Genomic DNA, 5880 nt, shown 5'->3' with positions numbered 1-5880 from the left:
CTAGTAGGCCAATAAAAATTGAAACTTTATGCATGAGTGAACACATTCGTTTTTTCTCTTCCAAGGAACAAAAGTAAAATTTGCAAAAATGGACAAGATATTATTCAAGTTTATGTGCTCTTCCATATAACAATGAAACAGAGGACAGATTCAACACAATAAGAAATGCAAATTAATTTACAAGAATCAATCTATGATCTCTATAATGTCTCTTTACCCTCCAAAGATAAAGGCAGAAAAATAATGGAGGAAAATGAAGAATCTTCTGTCAATCCATATTCAAGAGACATAAGAGAATAAGTAATGGTAACAAAGATGGTAGAAATTTGAAATGTTATTCCAAATAAAGAAAATCTGAAATGATATTTGGTTCTTGAATTTGTCTCATGAATTTTTTAAATTCCTTAATTAAAAAGGGAAATAAAGAAATTTTCGTCTGTTGAGAATGAGAAGGGCGTTACGTGGTCATGAACACTATGGGTTCAGTGGCAACTTAACGCCCTTATCATTTTCAACCGACTTTTTGTCCATTTTATCACCTTTGCGGTTTACTCCCTATGTCATTTAAACTTTGCGTTGACAGAAAATTCCCATGTTCCCCCTTCAGTTTCCCCACTATGTTTTGTGTGAGAATATAAAGAGAAATGAGGGAATGAAAACTTATTTCTGCTATTTCATTCGTGTCTCTCATTGCATTAAATTGATATTTTGTTATCATTGTTATCTTGAAGGGCATTTACATATTAATTTCATTATGTCAATTTCTGTAATTTTTACTTTTCTGCCTTGGAGGGAAAAATGAATGTGTTCACTCATGTATAAAATTCCCCTTTGTATAAACCTACCAGGCTGATTAAATAACCTGTGAAATGGTATACGACAATGATTTTTATAAAAATATTCTACGAAAAATATGAACTGGAAAAAGTGTTTACTTTTTTTTCTGCTGAGTGTATATAGGATATCCTCTGTTACCCATATCTTGAAAGTCAAAGGGCACTTTCAGCTAAGTCTGGTTCTGTGCTGGCCCACACAGATTTACAAAGGATGCATTGTGTTCTGTCTTTCGCACAAGAATGTAAAATAAGTTGTATATCGATTGTTTGTTGAGAATGACGTGTGAGAATGATCTATTTCATAATTACTGCAGTCATCAGGATGATTTCTGTATTGCAATGGTGAAGGAACGCTAATAAAAGTGTATTGATGATGTGTGCTTATTCTTGTGATATAAGGGATAATTGCAATGAATGTGCCGAATGTCAAATCTTTTTGATGAATACCAGGGGATTTTGTCATCAAAGTCGTGGCAGAGCAGGATATTGTATAAACCTTTGGTATTGCAATTAAAGGGTACTGTACTTTTTTTTTTTAATGTAGTGGCACACGAGCTGGAGGATTTTCTTTGCTGATTTGCACAGATGTCTTGGAAACTAATTGTCAATGAATAGAGCTTGCTCAGTACTTGATCTTCCTACTCCATACTGTTTCACCTAGCACTTCCTTTTAGGACTGAGGTTTGTTGCTACACTGGAGTAGGCTAATACTATTCTACAACTAGGTTAAAGGACCTGTTTACATTTGGGAGCAGTGATTTAAAAATGTTGAAGATATCACTTTTGATGCCTATGTGTAGGTCAGTTGTATCACAAAACATCCTACCGTATAATTTTTTCTTTTTGCAATAAAGCTGAAAAGATAAGGAGATATCACTGTTTTTCTCATTAAACCATAACTGTAGACAGTTTAGTCTGGAAATATTTCTATTATTAATATTGTTCACATTTTGTATATTCAAAAATACCTAACATCAATTTTTCTGGTTCAAATTTTTGCATTGGTCGTTTCTATCCCTAAAACTCACATTTTAGAACTATACTATTTTGAAGCACTAATGCTGGGTTTTTATTTCATCTGCAAATGGTAAAGTATGCCTTTGAGTTTTTGGATAGATTACTGAAATCTGTTGAAAAAAAACAAACAAACCAGCCTTGGTGGGTGCATAATAAGTTAAGGCTCTATGTAATCCTTTGTGTGCTTCGAGTGCCTGTTGGCACAGGAAAACCTGTAGGGTTGTATGCACTGTCCAAAGTCACGGGCACAGAATGAGTTTATAGAGAAAATGCAGTGCAGTGAACCTCTCATCAAGGTCCACAAAGAAATGTGGTAAATGTTGATTTTGCAATGTGATCGTACATTTGTGTGTGAATTGTAAATTATCCTATGTAAAAACTGTCCCAGTTCTGTGAAATATTTCTGAGTGGAACCTTAAAGGACAAGTTCACCTTCATAGACATGTGGGTTGAGTGAATGCAGCAATATTAGTAGAACACATCAGTGAGAGTTTGAGCAAAATCGGACAATCCGTTAAAAAGTTATGAATTTTTGAAGTTTCTGCTCAGTCACGGCTTGATGAAAAGACTACTATAGCTTGTGATGTCACATGAGTACAACGATATAAAGAAAGAATAAAGAAAATTCAACATATTTCTATTTTTCTCCCATAACAAAAGAACACTCGACTTCTCTCTTTCAGAAGGCAGAGGGAATAATATTACCCTTAACATACGTCAGTAACAAGTCGAAGAAATTTGCATTTTATTCAAAAAGTAAAGTTTTGTGAAATTCTCTTTTTATTTTCCTTATATAGTTGTACGCATGTGACATCATACACTGTAGTAGTCTTCTCTTCCAGCAGTGACTGCGCAGATACTTAAAATATTCGTAATTTTTGAACGGATTGTCCAATTTTCCTCAAACTTTCACTGATGTGTTCTACTAATATTGCTGCATTCTCTCAATCCTTATGTATATGAAGGTGGACTTGTCCTTTAACAACAGAATTATGTGCAATTCTCATTGTGATTTGAAAACGAACACAACACTGTCACATTCATGAGCAACAAACGACACATCACACTTTGTTTGAGGTTTTTTTTATAACCCAGTCTGATGAAGTAAATTCTTAGATAAGCAAAAATGACCCTCTTCAACCCCAGGGCATGGCTGCCAACATGAATACAACAAAACCAGGGAGACTCTGTTAAAAGAGCAATCGGGGAGATTGCCGGTGTGTTACATGCATCTCAGTAGGCTAAAAAAACATAATGATAATTTCAAAATTGGGGAGAATTTATATTCATGATTTTGTTAAAGCCCAAACAAAGTTCTGGTACGCCTGCAAAAGTTGTCAAATTTCGCTCCCAAGTGTGAACGTATGCTTAGGAAATGTGCAGGATAAGGATGTTATGACAAGATATTCGATGGGTAACAACGAAAATGCAAAATATTAACCAAAAAGTTTCAGTCTCAGTACTTACCCGAACGGGGTCAGGCTGAACTCGGACTCGGGGATAACTCGGCTTCGCTTTGACGGCGGGATGAGTTGTAATGGTTGTCCCTCTGATTGCACAGTGTTGTCCTATGGGAGCGGCCTGTATAAACTAGCGCTTCGTGTTCTGGCTACTCGCATTAATGGTCCGAGTTGTTGCAACGCGCGCATCAAAAACCTCTTTTGCGCGCATGCAAAATTAGTGTGCGCCGATCAAGCACCTCTAAAACAATCAAAGGCGCTTGATAAACAACAACAAAAACTCCAAAGACCGCGCGTCTTAGCAACTGAGGACCGCGCGCTGTCATTTTTGTTTTGTTTGTACAGGATTACGTTAGCACGCACTTTCCTGTCCATTCAGTTAGGCCTCATTTGGTATTATGCAGTGGCCAGTAGAATGTGGCGATCACGAACTGCGTGTGAATTGTCTGAAGTAGGGTCAAATTTTTCCCGAGACCGAGTTAGTCTGGAGCCTTCTGGAATAAAAGTCGGTTTTCCTACTATTATTATTTTTCTCAAAATACTCCAAACCCACTCATCATTCCTGCAAACCGCGTCAGCCAGGTAAGTTTCTTAGTGGACTCTTTCGATATATTGCAAGAAAAAATGAAATGGTGCTAGACGGGTTCTCAAGCACTTACCAAAACTTAGTTTTCACTTTAAGAGATGAACAGGTATTTTTTATTATTCAGGAAACCTCCTGTAGAATTAAGGGGTGAGTTCGAGTGCTCAAAAGCAAACCAAAGTGAACTGAACCAAAGCGAACCATACCGTTCTGTGCCAGATTTGGAGCGTTCAAGCGCTCTGTGGAGAAAGCGTACCTCAGGAATTATTTTTAGAGGGGGTCACACATTTTGTAGCAACAGGGTCATTCACCTGGCACCCTTATACTACCAACAGATGTCCTGAACAAAGAGAATGAACTCTTGCATTACAGTATGACGCATGTGCGTCTTGCGCGCATTCTTTACATGCAAACTTTTGGTACCCTTTTGGTACCCTTTTGGAGCACATTGGGAAATGGTCCACTTCTGGCTCAGTTCGGTTCCGTACGGTACACTTTAGGAGCTTTCAAGCGCTCCTCTGGCATGGGTTCGGTACAGTTCGGTTTACTCTAGGAGAGTGCTCAATGCACCCAGGGAGGTTTGGCAGCTCTTCTTAGGTAACTACCAATGGTTCTACTTTGACTTGAACTGTGGCATTGTGTTCTTTTCATTCAACAGTGTGTTAATCCAGTCAAAATTTAAATGATCCATGGACTGTACTTTAAGTACTGTAACTTTGGAAATTTCGACCCATATAACGGACTGGCTTTGTTCCATACTAATCGGTGTCTCAGTATACTGAAATAAATCCATAAAACTAGTATTCTTTCCTGTTTGTGTTTCTAACATTAATTTTGATTTGTTAAGAACATCAGTCATGATGAATTGTACATCATTTTAAAGGCAATTATCTTTTTCAGGATTTGGCCTGAAGTTTAAAACCTTATCATTTTACTTTTAGTCAGTTTGGTGATAAAGGGTCATATACCAGTACTAATTTTCTCAGTGTGTCTGTGGATGAAGTAATCTTGAAATGTACATGAATGCAAGTGACATTAAATCATGCAATAAAATGAGCAAAATGAAGTGTGTCTTGTAGTGTTTAAAAATTACTTTAACTTTCCTCGTGGTTAGATGTGTGTGGTCATTTGAGTATATTTTTACACCATGTTCAAGGAAGCTTTAGTTTAACCTTCAGTACAACCGAACAGAATGAATGGTAACAGTTTATTCCAAATTGGATCTAGGGCAAGTCACTGAGTAATGGAAGTTCACATTTTCATAGTTTCACACATTTTCAGTGACTTGTTGGCACAAACTCAAACACACACGCACAAACATCCCAAGAGCAACTGCCTGTGAATAAATTGAACTCAGTGGCCTCATTACTGTCAAAACAGTGTCACATTGATTGATCATTAAAGACTGTATTTACATGTCATCTATAGAGGACAATTAGTACACCCTCAAAATTTTTTGTCTTATAATTTATTCAAGTTGTGAAGGAACGCGATTCATCCCTTTCACACACACACACACACGCACACACTCACACACGCACACACACACACACACACAGACATTTTATGCATATTAATTTCTTGCATACGACATTGAAGGATGAGATAAACTACCACTTTGTACCTTTTGACAATTTTTATTGACTTTTTTGTTTTCTTTGGTTTTCAAAATAGTGAAAGTAATTATTTCACAACAATTACGATACATGCGATCAATGAAGATGTATATCACGTCTTCAATCCATGTTACATGCATGAATCCAAAACGGACTTGGAGTTATTACAGTGGACTGCTAGGCTATCACAAAGACCCTAAGAGCTCGAAGTATGTACTTGCTTCTAAACTAAAAAGCATCACATGTACAATGAATTACAGTCTACATCATAGACTAAAAACATTTCAAACATATACAAAAGCTTTGCAAGAGTGGTAACTGTTTCTTTGACAGGACAGATTTAAATACAAAAAAAAAAAAAAAAAAAA

The sequence above is a fragment of the Diadema antillarum genome, unplaced genomic scaffold (genome assembly GCF_040938485.1).
Source record: "Diadema antillarum isolate AM-2024a unplaced genomic scaffold, OU_Dant_1.0 seq00000098_RagTag, whole genome shotgun sequence".
NCBI classification, from domain to species: domain Eukaryota; kingdom Metazoa; phylum Echinodermata; class Echinoidea; order Diadematoida; family Diadematidae; genus Diadema; species Diadema antillarum.
This window is presented reverse-complemented; position numbering follows the sequence as displayed.